This window comes from Gobio gobio (assembly GCF_949357685.1).
Source record: "Gobio gobio genome assembly, chromosome: 16".
Lineage (NCBI taxonomy): Eukaryota > Metazoa > Chordata > Actinopteri > Cypriniformes > Gobionidae > Gobio > Gobio gobio.
In genome coordinates, this window is record NC_137109.1 from 25105442 (window position 1) to 25121097 (window position 15656).

Sequence of the window (15656 nt, forward strand, 5' to 3'; positions counted from 1 at the left end):
TCTGGCCAATCAGAGCAGAGTACACTCATGGAAAGGAGGGATTTAGAGAGACTGATTTATCTGACGACTCGTTTGAGAATCATTGAAAAATGTGGTGATGTGCAATGTATATTATGATAAAACTAAACAGTTTTTTTGACCTTTGATGCATGTAAACCTGTTGTAGGAGACCTCAGAAACAAAATTAGGGCACTTTAAAATAGCATAATAGGGGCACTTTAAATGAGTTTAGTCTAAATGTGCTGTTCAGGTCTCACATGCACTCGCGTGCTATCAACACCCGTGTGATGACGGCATAAATGACAGGTCATATAGAGCATAGGGACTCACATTTAACAAAGTTTAGGAGAAGCCAGAATGCGTATCCTGGCTGGGCGATATAGTCAAAAAAATCATATCGCTGTATTTTTTGGTTAATCATGATGCTTATATATTTTGATATTTTCACTGTTTTTCTCTTTGGATAAAAAAAATATATATATTTTAAAAAAAAATAGCCTACATTACATTCACAATATTGTTTTTTTTTTTTCATAGACTTCAAAATCAACATTGCTTGATAGACATCATTGGGTAGGATGTGAAATGCCTTACAAGCAATGTTGCTTTTGAAGTCTATGAAAACAAATATTGTGAATGTAATGTAGACTATGCAATATATTATGTGCAAAAAGGGGGTTAAAATCACATTACAATCTAAAAACAAAAATAATGATTTTGTTTTTAAATTCACTAAACTAAAAAGGAAAATAAAAAAACAAAAGCACAGACTAGCTAATTATATTAGCTTACATTTAATTAGCCCATTATAATGGTCACTTTCACAAAAATACACTTACTTGTATGTTTAAAATTCCACATATGGCACATTTATTGTCCAAAAAAATATTTTAGCAATATGTACATTTTAGTCAGAATTATTGCATTCAGTTGTTTGAATTCAGTGGTGCTCATTTGCGGAAGACTGAATTTTTATCAGAGATTCACTTGCAGAATACCTCCTGACAGCAAAATGGACATATTTGCATGACTTTCTAACATTTACAGATGAAGAATTAGTGCAACCAATTTGGTAGCATATGCGGTTTTCCTAGGTCGCACCGGTGCACCTAACGTCATTGCATCCGCTCAGCTGCCTCTCCACGAACGAAGCGTTTGTTCTCCTTTGACTGAACTCACACACTCATGGTTGGATCATGTCGTGGTCTAAACCAATCAGAGACAGATGGGGCGGGTCTTTGCCTCTGATTGGCTGTGGTCCAGATATTCCTGCTCTATGCTGTGTGTGTGTGTGATTGAAATTGCGACCTGAGCAGCACCAGAGAATCAGTTACGCAATCAGCATCAGCAAACTAAAGGCGACGCTGCATCGGTTTGTGAATGTGAGTCCATTTCTCTGATGGTGTGTGTGAGCGCACGTGTGTGTGTGTGTGTGTGTGCTTGTGTGAGAGAGAGAGAATGAACGTGAACTTGTGCCGCCCTAAACTACTTCATTGACATGACAACCGCCTGTCAGTGTCAGCTCAGGCGGTGCTAGAATCAAAACATATAGGAATAGCTCCATATGTTTTAGGCAAATTTAAACAAAATGTCTAACGTTAGCATTAAAGTGAAAGAGTTCTGTACTCACATCGTCAAGCAAACCACCAAAACAAAATTGTCGTGTCTAATTATTTGCCGTTCGCCGTTTGTAATCTTCCTTTGAAGAGACAGGCAGAACGCGCTGCAACATTTCCCTCAGATACAGTAAATGCTTAACCAAGTCGGCGTCACTACTGTGATTGTGCATTGTTATATTATATTCCAAAAAGAATCTCTTTGAGAACGATATTTGCTGATATATCTACTGTCTACTAGGGGTGGCACGGTTCACAAAACCCACGGTTCGGTTCGCATCACGGTTTTAGGGTCACGGTTCTCGGTTCTTGTTGTTGTTTTTTTTAATCGTTAACACTCCAGAAATTGACTTCAGCATATGATATATATAGCTTAATCATATATATATAGGGACATTTTTGGGTGCACCTAGATTTTGTGCTGGTGCACTTAAATAAAAAAGTTAGGCCCACCAGTGCAAGCAAGGGAAAAAGTTAGTCTGGAACCCTGATTTGAGCCAATTTCCAACAAAACACAGAAATTGTGATGCAGTTTCACTCACCGCCAGCGGTTTCGACTCCATTGTTGCTCCAGAAAAACGAACTGCATCCACTGTTTCCTTAACCCGGAGTTATTTGGGAAGCTGAACAAGGTTATCTTTCCCTCACAACCAAAATCACAGTTCTTTAGTGACATTGTTGATCATACAATGTAGGGGAGTTGAAATTAATCGTTTCTTCGATGCATCACGATGCAGACGAGGATGATTCGGTATCGGTTCAGTAACAGACCATAACCAATTATAATGTACAGACTATTTTATGACGTCATTTATCGCATACATGCTTTGTCGCGGTAGCATACAATGGCAGAGGGAGGTGAGACGCGAGTGCGAGTAATTAAAATTCTCCTTTAAACTACTTTAAAAGCCAACATCTGGGCACATTTCGGCTTTTATGACCAACCTGGTAAGCACGACTTGGAGAACACATGCGCTGTGTGTGTGTAAATCAAAGCTATCTGATTTAAAACGATTTCATTTACACTTGGGCACATCAATTTATCTCCGCCAAATGGATATAAATCCGATCTTCAATTCCCGCACTATATGAAGATTTATTGGGAGTTCACATCACCAAAAACAACAGATATGAGCTGCATTTTATTGATCATCAGCTAATTTCAATATCAAAGACCACAATAGGAGAGGGCGTGACAACAGCACTGGTAAGATCATTGAGTTTCTTTACTTTTAATGAATATGATTGTATGTTGAGCACCTACGACTTTACTTTCGGTCGTTTGTGCGTTGGCTTGATGAAGAGATATGCAGTTGATCATCTGCGGCGATGCATGCTTCAGTAGCGCTGTCATATCAGGCTATAGCATGTCATATAGCGTAACGCTCTCACACGTAAATATTTTTTTGCATTGTTGGGAGGAGTAAAATTTACATATGTGGTTTCAACAACTAGAAGCATTTAGACTTTAGTTTTGACTGTAATGCGGCCCAGACCACCTCCTGAAGTGGCTTTTAGTATTTTGAGTATTTGTTCTAAATGCTGCTGTTGTCTTATGTCTTCTCTGCCCAGATATGAGTTTTGTTTGAAACCTTCAAGAAGTGTGTTTCTTTGAGCAGGTAAAGGTTCAGTTCATATAACTGACTGACAAAATTGTATACATGAGGATGCAGTGCATTGATATCGAATTCATAGTTTTCACATGTCGTCACACGCTTATAGGAACGCCCACCTGGAGGACAAAATAAGGCTCTCCTCCATTGCCCGCTAGTCATTTTTACAAGGTTAGTAGTCAGTTTTAATGCGGTAAGAGAGTGTTATTAAAATTAGGGCTGCAGCTATCGATTCTTTTTGTAATCGATTAATCTAGCACTTAATCGATCGATTAATCGGATAATTTTTTTCCGTGTTTTTAAACAACCAAAACAAATAATGCATAACGAAAATGAAAAGCAATTTAATTTATTAATATGCACAACAGGTTTCATGCTGTAATCTAGCGCTGACATCAAAGTAAATATCTTTTATGTAGATTTCTACACCTGCAGCATTTACCATTAGGCTACTAACAAATAATATATCATATGTGGTGAGCCTATTTGCTATGGTGACCTAGCAACCTGTGTGTGTGTGTGTGTGTGTGTGTGTGTGTGTGTGAGAGGCTTCATTGCAGTTTGGTACAGCAGAAATTCATACATTAATTTTTAATAGAACGCTGCATTTGGCTTGCATCACTTGCATAGCGGTGCATTTAAGGTGAAGCATCCGTTCGAAAAATCGTGTCACAACATCACGTCCCGGTGTATACAGTGAACGCATGCTGAAATTATTGTTGCGTGGCTACATAAAAGTTTAAGCATATGTGATGCATTGCCACGATTGGTCTGACTGGCGCGCGAGAGAGAGAGGAGGGTGCATGCGTGTGTGTGTGTGTGTGTGTGTGTGTGTGTTCTCCGCGCGCGATCTTCACGCGAAAAGAGGTCAGCCTTCAGGGCGCGCGCTCGTTGTCAAAGATGCGACACGGCTCAACTCTCCGTGTCACAGAAAAAAGCTGAGCACTGAACGGATAAGTTTTCCGTATTGTTGTTTTTGAATAGTGCACAACCGCTTCAATGTTCAAACTGGCAAGGCTTTAAAAGCATTTACTTGACAAACTTTATGAGGATGAAAGTGAAAGCGATCTGGCTTCGGGGCTTGCACGCCGCGTGTGTGTGTGTGTGGCAGCTATAAGAACGGTAATCAACTTACATAAACTGTGTAAAACATGCAGTTACTATAGTGATTCTAGGCATCTAGAATCTAAACTAAATTCAAAATGTATCATGCGCTATGGTGTGCTTCCTGAACATTGAACAGCGGTCCGTGAGAATCAGATCCCTGCGCGTATAGTGCGCGTCATAGGAATTTAACGAGGCTTCGAGGCAAAATTTTTGCCTCGAGGAATTTTTGTAATCGAGTAACTCGATGAATCGTTTCAGCCCTAATTAAAATACCAAATGCAATATGCACCTTATTGATGTTGCATACTTTGTACAGGAAAGCAGACGAACACAGAATATTAGTGCAACACGAGGTTTCTCGTTAGGTGTTTTCCCCATCGAAACCCATTATAAAGAAAACGCGTTGCAGTCATATTCTTGCCTCGTATAGTATGCATCATCAAAAAGGTGTAAACTGAATTTGATCTTTTAATTTCACCAAATTCCCGATACCTGAATTTGGATATCGGCCGATACCGATACTATTCCGTTACCAGAGCTGTGTTTGCTTTAATATTATGATTATCATTATTGTTGATTTTATATGATGCTGACATAAACTCCACTCAACAGGCAAGTATGATATGAACATAATAGTGACCCAAATTATCACGGTTATCAATTTATATTTGAAAATCAACAAACAAAAAATAAATCAAGCAGCTCTAAGCACTTTTTTAAGCTAGATTCTGTGGGATTTCCTTCCTTATAATGGCCGTCGTCAATGGCAACGCATAATGCATAAATCTCTAATATTATATCTGTAAATATATTCTCAAGCAATATTCTCATCAGTGTTCTATCAGCTATGACACATTTAAATCTAGCATATTTTGTGTAAGAGCCCATACAGTATTCTAGTGAAATAAAGCATATATTTTCATATGATTTGACAGTTTATTTGATTAAATATCAAAAATCCAAAAAGGTGTGCATCATACCTAACACTTTACAGTCAGTTTTATGACTAAGTCTTTCTCTTCAAATGCCATTTAAGTTAGAAACGTGTATAGCCTACCAATGTTTTATGTAACTTTAGAGACGGTCCCTAGATTCGCGAACGTCAAGCCAACCTAATGCCAGTCATATAAGATGCGCTATGGTTCTGCGGTGTTTTGTTTGAAACTATTTTCGGTGCTGAAATATAACAAACACTGTCAATCACTGTATGATGAATGAATCTCCTGCGTGCATCGCTCGTTTATCTCTGCTTTGAGTGTAGATTTCAGCGAGTGAGAGCCGCGCGCGCTCTGAACAAAACTACGCTAATCTGAACGCCTCTGATTATTATATTCATAAACTCAAATAAACACGTGTGATTGGTTATAATGCGCAACTCGATTATAACAGATGGCTTTTGAGAAGACCATAATAAGTTCAAAGTGGCTGGTGTGAGTGTTACACAGACGAAATACACGCAGATGGCGATTGTCAATGTCAAGCCCTGATTATTATCTCTTAAATGTCTGCTTTTTTAAATGTTTGATTGCGTTCGTTGTGTTGTACGACGCGAGGGAGCTTCCACCTCTCTGAATTACGGTTTTGCAAACATTGTCTTGCTCTGTGGTGTTTCCAGTGTGAAGTATTTCCACACAGCTGACATGTTGGCTAGCCACAATGCTGCTCAATGCTATCCTGCTGCAAACTGCGGAATGGATTTCCTGAGTGGGGCGTGTCTCATAACTCTGAGTCTCATTGAGCCGCGCCTCCGTTCAGGAAATCCATTCCATAGTTTGCAGCCAGCTAGCAGACAAGCCGGCGGGCATCACTTTTGGAAAGCGCAGACGTGGCTCATGGGTATCGGATTTCTCTGCAGGTTGGATCGGGAAAATCCGATACGTGAATTAAGCTGGTATCGGTCCCGATATCGATACTGGATCGGATCGGCCCCATTCCTAGTTTTAGTACATTACGGCACTTCAAGGGTGGGTTGCACTAAGGATTCTTTAGCCTGTCTTCAGTTCAACTCCGTCTGCTGCTTGATCAGCTCTATAACTGTTTTACTGCGTAATTGATCTGTGTTTAAAATGAAGTGGGGCAACAACTCGATTTAAAATAAAACCCATATCAACAAATCCTTTAAACTTTGCTTAATTTAATCCTTAATGATGCAACTCACCCTATAGTGTTTTTCACGTTAAGTGTTTTAAAAACGTCCCGCTGTTTTCAGTGATTGAAATACTGCAGCAGATGCTGTATATGGATCATAAGTGCCCAAAACATGCATCTTGTTCACATATTTTTGTTTTAAGATAGACAGGCTTGTGTTGCCGTTCTATGGAGTTCTATCCATTTTGATAGAAATGTTTTCTATTAAAAAAACATTTTTGTTTTGCCCTCCAAGGCTCCGCGACAGTCACGTGACTGAAAACTATGGATTGAACCAAATCGATGGCATGATAATGGTAATCGAAACCGAACTGTGAGACCAGTGTAGGTTCACACCCTTAAATAAGAGAAGGACATCGTTCAAAATTGTAAAGTGTTTACTTACATTGTGCTATTGTAAAATAAAGAAAACAAGATGTGCTTTCTGTCGTCTGGTGTGAACCTGTTTGAGGAGCGCCGCGCCGCGCCGCAGAAAGATGAACCAAACTCAGCAGCACAGTCGCACAGTTTTTTCTTTCTTTTTGTTAAGGGGGTGGGGGTGGGGGGGTGAAACACTCAGTTTCAGTCAATCTCATTTCAATCTTGAGTGCCTATAAAGTAGGGCTGGGCAATTTTATCGATTCTGCGATATAAATCGATATTTTTTCTCCCAAGAAAGTATCGATTTTTAAGCCGCGAGTATCGATACATAAGTCCCATTCAAATCCCCGTGTTTACCCCCATTTGCGTTGCAGGAAGAGCGATTTGGTCAGCCAGCCGCTAGTATCGCTGTAGAGCAAGTTACCCGTACTACTAACTTTACACAGATGCCGACGTCTACCTCTTCTTGTTTACGGAGTCAGAGCGAGGAGATTCAAAAAAATGGCGGCGAATATAAATCCAGCGCCTTCATGCTTAAAAGCAGATGTGTGGGAGCACTTTGGGTTTAAAAAGAAGAAGGAAAGCGACGACTTAGACTCAGGGGTCAACAACACGAGTCGCTCGCAAGGACCACAGGAGTTGCCCGCGGGTCTGTTCTAAAAATAGCTCACCATAGCAGCTGCGTTCAGTCGCTTCCGTGTTCATTTAAGCGCAGGGCTCCAGACTGAAGCCGAATATATACTAGTGTCTGTAAATAATAAACTGCAAAATACTATTTAAATATTACTCCTGCATGTTCTGCGTCTGTGTGGAAGACGAGTGCCGCGCGCGCACTCGCTCTTGTAGTCTCTGCCGACACGAACGCATAAACCGTCACTTCATGAGAATTTACCGTTTCATTTGAGAAAACTGGCTGCGTCTCATTCTGCTCCTGGTTCAGTAGTCAGGGCACTGATCTGACTGAACTAGGGAGCTGAATGACTGAGACGCGCACACACTGTCATATCATCATGAACACAGACACTGGTAATCACGGCAACCCGTCAAAATAAAAGTTCGGTTTAACGTGAAGAGATTGACTACAGATTGTAGCCTACAGTAAATTTAGCTACGTCTCTATGTAATAATAATACGTCTCTACTACTAACAATAATTATGAAATAAATAATACTAATTATATAATTATTAATGGTTGCTTATTTTTCACTTGATCTTTCATTTATAAACAATGTTTACTTTTAAACAGCATACAGCCTTTACATGTTTATGTATTATTTACTTATGATTATCATCATATATAATAAAACATTTATTTAAAAAAAAAAAAGTGGTATTGTACCGACTACTGGAACTACTACTATACTCTTTCAGGTGTAAAACAGTTTGGGTAGTTGTTAATATGAGAATTATGATGCATTATTTAAGAGTTTTAAGTATTATATAACATGAGTAGCTCTCTTTGACTTTCTTTTTTAAAAAGTAGCTCTCAAATGAAAAAAGGTTGGAGACCCTTGACTTAGACAAAGCATCGCGGTTGGTTTGCAAGCTGTGTGACACAAACGTGAAATACTCTGGAAATACTACCAAATGTCAGTGTCAAGCTAAAAAAGCTGTCAAAGAAACTGTTCAGAACAGGCCACTTGCTGCAATTTTTAAAACTCCATTGTTAATTGCAATACTGCACTTTATTTACTTTTCAAAGGCTTGTAAGCTACAGTTTGCACTGTTTCAATAAATGGAACTAATTTTCTCAACACATCTTTGATTCATTTTGTCCAGCATTTGCAAGCTATAGACTCTCTGTCCCGTCAGAGACATATATTGTGTAATTGATGATTTTAGTTTTCAGTTCAGTTAATTCAATCCAAGTAAATGAAACACTCACAAGAAGTTCACCAAAATCACTCTGTCCCCTTTTAATCTTTCAGAAAATGATGCAAGTGTATCGAATAATATCGAATCGTATCGTTGGCTGAATATCGTGATATATATCGTATCGTGAGCTGAATATCGTGTATCGTATCGTGAGATTAGTGTATCGCTACAGCCCTACTATAGAGTAGCATTGGATCCTTCATATCTCCGAAAAGTCTTTAGTTTTATTATATTTATAAAAGAAAGCTAGGCTGTACCGAGTCTTTCCGGAAAAAAAACGAGCGGCTGGGGGGCGTATCGTGTGGGCGGAGCTAAAGAATCACGAGCGTGCGGAGCTATTGTGTTGAGAGCGTCTGGAAGCTGTGACATCCTTAAACGTAGGGAAAAAAAACGTTATCCTAAATAAACCATGGAGATCAATCAGATTTAGACATATATGATCCAGAATCAGATCTAGAGGCTGAAATTGAACAGGAGAAGCAGCAACGATGACTACAGCAGGACGTCTCAATGGTATGTACTGTAACTGTAACTACTTATATACCTGCTTAGCGGCTTGTCATGCGCAAGTTTTACAACATTTGTGTTTGCTCATGGTTTTTGAGGACATGATTTGGTTTATGGACTATTGTATGCGATTTAATGTTAGCAGTAGCAAACGGAACGTTTTTGCACATCAGGCTAGTGCGTGTTTACATAGAAAAACAATGGAATAGTAGCGCATTTGAATGAACGAGTCGACAGCTAACAACACAAAAAAAATTTGAAGCAGTTTTACTCACCACCTGCTTCCAACGCACGACCATGAACCTTAATAGCTGGTACTGCTCCATCTTTCAGCATTAGACGAGCTACAAATCCGGGGTTGAACTGGGGCTTGTTTATTAACCATCGTCAGCGAAATTCAGGGAACAAACAAAAACACTAGCACAACTCCGTTGCTGCTCCGGAAAAACAAATTCCATTCATTGTCCCATTAACGCTGGGTTTTTTGGGAAGCTGTGCAGGGTTGTCTTGCCCTGACAACAAAAAACACACTTCTTTGGTGACATTGTTGATTTCGTGAAGTCCTGTGACTGCAGCACGCAGCCCATGACTTCCCTAAAGCCGAGCACAGCGCGTTCATGGGCGAGCGTTTGCTCTCTCGCTCTAGTCGCGATTGCGCGCCCTTCCGGGAGAAGAGCCCGTACTAGGACATTCCGCCCTTGTTGACGTCACTTGGGCCCATACTCGAAAAAAACTTTCCGCCACTTTTGAGAAACAGTTAAGGAGTATTTTTGGCACAGAAATACTCCATCAAATGTCGAACTTGTTTTTTTTTTTTTTACTTTTACTTTGTCCATGTTTAGCATGGGAATCCAAGTCTTTAACAGTGTAAAAAAAAAACTCACAATGCATGAAAAAGCATTTCACCCACCCTTTAATCTGTTAATTATTTAAGTCAAATATATTTCACAAATGTATTCCTTTTATATAGGCCTATAGACTGGTTTTATGAAAACGTTTTATGTAACTAAAAAATGTTAAATCATCCTGGCGACCCATTTAAGTCTCAGAGTTTGAAAACCACTGGCCTGTATGACAGACTCGCACTGTGCATGTTGCACTTAACTGAATTTTCCTTTAAGTGATTTCAATCATATTTCAAGTAATTCAAAACCATCATGGTAAACAGTGAGCATTTGAAGCGTCTAGCTGCAGGAAATAATTCATTATTTATCGGCTTTAGGATATCGGCAACGTTTCCTTATAGGGCAATAATGATAACATTAAAAATGAGCATATATCGGCCGATACCGATATGGTGGCCAATACATCACGCATCCCTATTTTAAACTGCTCTAAGTCTGTGGCAATGGCAATCATTGTAAATGCTAAAAATAAATCCAGAGATTGAATTCCTGAAATCACCCTGTGATTATGTTCAATGAGACGGGCCGACACACTCCAAAACGTCTTGCTTATCAGCAGAAACAAGCAATCAGCTTGTAACCAGCACACTCTGCCTTTATTGCTGAGGGACTGATGATAACAAAGCTTTAACAATAGGAAGTACAGGACTCAGATCAGCAATATAGAAGCTCAATACACAAACACACACTTCCTTGTTCCCTATCTCCATCCTGCCTTTACACTCAGCTGCTCCACTTGCAAAATAAGCAGCACAGAAAGCATTACTCATATTGATTTCCTTGCAGTCACAGAAGCCTCCCACTTAAAGCTTTTACTCTTTCTGTGCTCTTATTTGATGGCGAGGACGCAATTTTGCTTTAAAAAGCGAAGGAGAAATGTTTGCCGTGAGTCTAATAAGGCCATAAAATAAAATAAAAATTGACAGTCATCTGCTTCATCCCAAATAATGAAAATAATGTTAAGATGCTGACCACAACCGCAACATGATTATCAGAAGATGCACATCTTAATGCGTCTCTATAATTATGATATACATTCAAGGGCAGTGCCATTTGCAAAATTACACATGAAATCTGCTTTCTAAATCATAATGGAGTCACATTTTGACGCTAATAGAGCTCCAGACCAAGGAAGAGGTGCTTTTATTCTCTACTAGATCAATTGATTTATTACAAGGACTGTTGTGCAGTCACAATGCCTCTAGTGGGCTTCAACCCATTATCCTTGAAATCAAATTACGCATACAATTAGGTATAATAGCCAGATTGAAAGAGCCATCTAACATTTCAGTGACATTTAAGAGCACAACAGAGGCAAGACAGAAGCACAGCCTTGCAATTGTTTCAGTTTGACTATGATCAGACAAATACAGCTCTTAATACAAACCCAGAACAAGACCAAAAAATTATCTTTTTCCAAATAAGGTCACACCCATCCAAGACAAAGATGCAGGTGTTCAGAAGGTGCTATTTAATTGCTTGACACCATCCAGTCTCTCAGTCCCTGGAGCCTTACATCATCTACACAAATAGGGATAGACCCTCTTCATGCTGCACATAAACAATCACCACCCTATTGTTCTCAAACACTACCAAGAACCCAGAGGAAAACACGCTTCTAAAGATATACATCTTCAATGCATTACATTCATTTTAATCGATATTATTCAGGATCAGGTCACAGCTCAAGATGGACAACAGATGCGAGCGCTCACATGAACATCCATGTGACAGATGTTACACGCTGGCAGATATTCAGACTCAATGGAAACTAATTTTGCTATTGCCAAAACTAGGTGCTAAGAACAGACTTCAACCACTGCAGAAGCAACATACAACTTAATGCCATATTTTTCAACAAAATATTAAAACGATACTGCTTCACTTATCAAAAAACGTTGATCTGAATATCTTTTAGTATCCAAAAAAAGACCTAAAATGCATCGCAATGCCAGAAGAAACTGGCTACAATGCGTGTATCAAAATGTTTTAATCCACTATATTTAAAACAAGTTTTCCCCATCATATTATTCAGCTTCTTGAAAAAATGCTTGATAATGTGGCACACTCAATGCGCACTAATCTGTGTACGAACAAATCATAATTCATCAATAACTTTAGTCCTAAATTGTATTACAAATTTAGAAAAAAAAAAACTAGAAAGAACTGAAACCACATGTGTGCAAAAAAACACACTGGGTGGTCTTACAAACGTGTTAAGCTGAAATTGTATACATACATATTTCATCTTAAATACATTTCATAATCACATACTAGGGCTGCACAATTAATCGTGATTACAATTACGTAATCATTCAAAGACACAAGGACAAAATACATTTCCACTTCCATTATTCTGCATGCTTAAGATGTGTTTTTCCTTTCATTCTACAGGTTAAAGTTTTTATTCCATTGTTTTAATTTTAGTATAATATTATAACATGCATTTATTTTATTTTTTTACTTTTATATATATATTAAAAAAAAAATCTATACAAATCAACCAATGTATAGGTGACATTTGAGGCTTAATGCTATAGAAAAGCAAAACGTTTTTCAGGAAAAATGTTTTCAGCTTATTTTCATATAAAAAAATATAACGCAGTTGAAAATGGCATAAAGCCACTCAAAACATCCTTCAATGTAAATTGTGATATTAAAATGGTAAATAATGATCGCAATTACAGTTTCAAGGGAATAATCAACAAATATGATTTTTGCCATAATCGTGCGTGTAGATTACAAATACAGACCTCCGATAAGCCAGCTACATACGCTTATCTGCATCCTTATTCAGAGGAAACACAGTTCCAGCATTAACAAACCTTTTCTTGCTATTTTACTGTATGCGGATACAGTAAAATAGTAAGAAAAGATACATTAATGCTGGAGCTGTGAGTTTGCAGATAACACATATTATATAAACAAAAACTTTTACGTTAGATGTGATTAATCGCGATTAAACGATTTGACAGCACTAGTAAGAACTAGTCTGAATATTTTGGTAAGAAGTTCTCCTGAGCATACAAATACGAGTAATACATGCAATTATTAGTGAATGAGACCCATTGTCACTAAGGTTTATTTTAATGCACTGGCCATTTATCATGTAGGGTGATTGGGACACTTTTTGCCATTGAGATAACTTGGAAAAAGTGTCCCAATCACCCTGAATACACTGTTAACATTGTTTACCAACCCAGACCTTTAAAGGGATAGTTCACCAAAAAAAAAAAAAAAAAATTAGCCCATGATTTACTAACCCTCAAGTCAGCCTAGGTGTATATGACATTCTTTCAGCCGAATAAAATCAGATGCACTTTTATGGACTTCAAAACAGAAACAGACATTTACTGCCATTATAAAAATTGAAAGAGCCAGGACATTATTAGTATAACTCTGATTGCATTCGTCTGAGAGAAGAATATCATATTATGCACCTAGGATGGCTTGAAGGAGAGTAAATTATGGGCTAATTTTAATTTTTGGGTGAACTACCCCTTTAAGTAACGTCATAATACAGTTATTCGTGCAACAACGTGCACAAAAATATAAATAAAACTGAGCAATATTACACTTACAAATCAGAATCTTAATCTTATTATGTGATGCATGAAAGCTAAGAACATGGTGATGCTGCTCTCTGAATGCAATTCATCTAAATATGTTACAAGCTGACCGTTTCTAAACCTCCTCTCTGTCAAGGTCAAAAACAAGCTGATGACTTTCAAGTGCGTTTCTACAAAGGATTGACATTGATTATTTTTTTAATGTAATTTTAAGTGCAGCATTTGTCTTTGTGCACCAAGGCCAGGGGAAACACGCTTTTGGAGCTCTTTATCTACGAGGTTTAGCAACACTCCAGCAATAAACAAGTCTCAGACCACATGAACAATATTTAAACCACCAAAAACAAAAACACCCATTTAACACAACACTCTTCATCCTCACAAATTTGAGACGGACACCATGGATATTCCTAAAGGATGTACATATAGATGAATGATAAAAGCTCATCACACCAGCTCAAATGCTCGACGATAACGATCAAAGAGACGGTGAAACGTAAACTGTAAGTTTCCCCTCAGATAGACGATAAGTAAAGATCTGTGAGTGTGCTTTCAGTGGGTTAAAACCAGACAGACTCACTAACTGTCCTTAAAAACTGAGGTAGCTGCCCATCTTGACAGCATTTTGGGGCATCGCAAGCAACGTTTAGAAAGTTGGAGCCAAGGCAGAACAGCAGTTTTTGAGACTATAAAGCCCCGAAATGCTGTCTGAGTGGGCAGCACACTAGTTTTGAGACACAGCCAGTAAAACACGCCACGACACGCACCCTACTCACAAGAATGCGAACAAACACTTTCTTCAACTACACACCAATTATTATTCAAATACACTGTTGTTTATTTGATCCTCGTGGGGTTTTGTATGTAAACGCGTTAAACCGTAAATATGTATTGGCTCAATAAACGAGAGGAATGAAGCTAAGCTACATTTAGCCGCAACTTTGTGGTATTGAGTTCAAAACATGGGCACTAAGTTACCTTTAAATTCAAACATTAATTTTTTTGGTAACATTGTCCGTTTGCAAGATTTTCTAAAATCACAACGATATATTTTTGGATACTTTTTGTTACGTTTGTTTTTCTCTATTGTGTAAAAACTTGCTAGCCAAGTTGCTAATAGCCAGTTAGCCATTTACATTTGCGGTTTAATTAAATACAAATAATTACAACCTCAAAATGCTGTATATAACCCGTTATAAATATATATATATACAAAATGTAAATATACTTCGTTCACGTGTTCTCCTCACCTCATTCGCACAAAAATGAACCAGAAAAAAAACCAGCAAGGAAACTTTTTCAATCACTTCTCAACAACACCCCCTGCGGAAAAGCCACCATCCCTACTGGAATAAAGTTGATAAGTGACCACTGAACCGTCTTTATCGGCTAGATGTACTATCATTAGATTGCATACCTTTCATGAAATGGTGTAGCGGCTGTCGACCTTTGCTCTGTTTAACAGACACCGACATGAAGGAGTTTTTTCCCTTCTTTCCTGCCTCTCTTTCCCTCGTCTCTCACCCGTCCTGGCGTCAAACAGACTGGAGGCGAAGCACATTAGTGCATATCCATCCGCCCATTTGACAACCTACCACTCTTCTTCCTCTACAGTGTCTGCAGATGCACTTGAGATGATCTAAAGATGTCTGTGATAAATGGAGTATAGTATTGTATTATGTGAGTATGTTGGTTTCTCTATTGTGGCTGTAAGATGGACAACATCATTTGGACAATGATGGACAAAAGCATTTACTGAGAGGCAAATGCCTGTTATAATTAGATCAGAAGGCACTATATGATGGTGAAAGTAACTGTAAGTGATACAATTAACTCTATGATTTATTATATTGCAATATACAGTTTCCTATAGCTACATTTATTGGTATGTTAGTGTTCATTCATCCTAACTTGCTATATCCGGCCCCATATTTGCCTTCATTGAGATTTGTGGAT

The 15656-nt window shown here is 38.4% G+C and overlaps 1 protein-coding gene across 5 annotated transcripts in view; it reads right to left on the reverse strand.

Moving 5' to 3' along the window:
• Positions 1 to 15237, reverse strand: part of smad5 (SMAD family member 5) — a 34531-nt gene extending 19294 nt beyond the window's left edge. Inside the window, exon 1 of one of the 5 annotated variants that reach the window (XM_079838613.1) lies at positions 15118 to 15237. The gene's annotated coding sequence lies outside the window, so the exon portion shown is untranslated. Of the gene's footprint in view, positions 1 to 2158; positions 2389 to 14950; positions 15047 to 15117 lie in introns of those variants that run through there. The other 4 variants (XM_079838611.1, XM_079838614.1, XM_079838610.1 and 1 more) reach the window with 4 other exon arrangements.
• Positions 15238 to 15656: the final 419 nt, after the last annotated feature.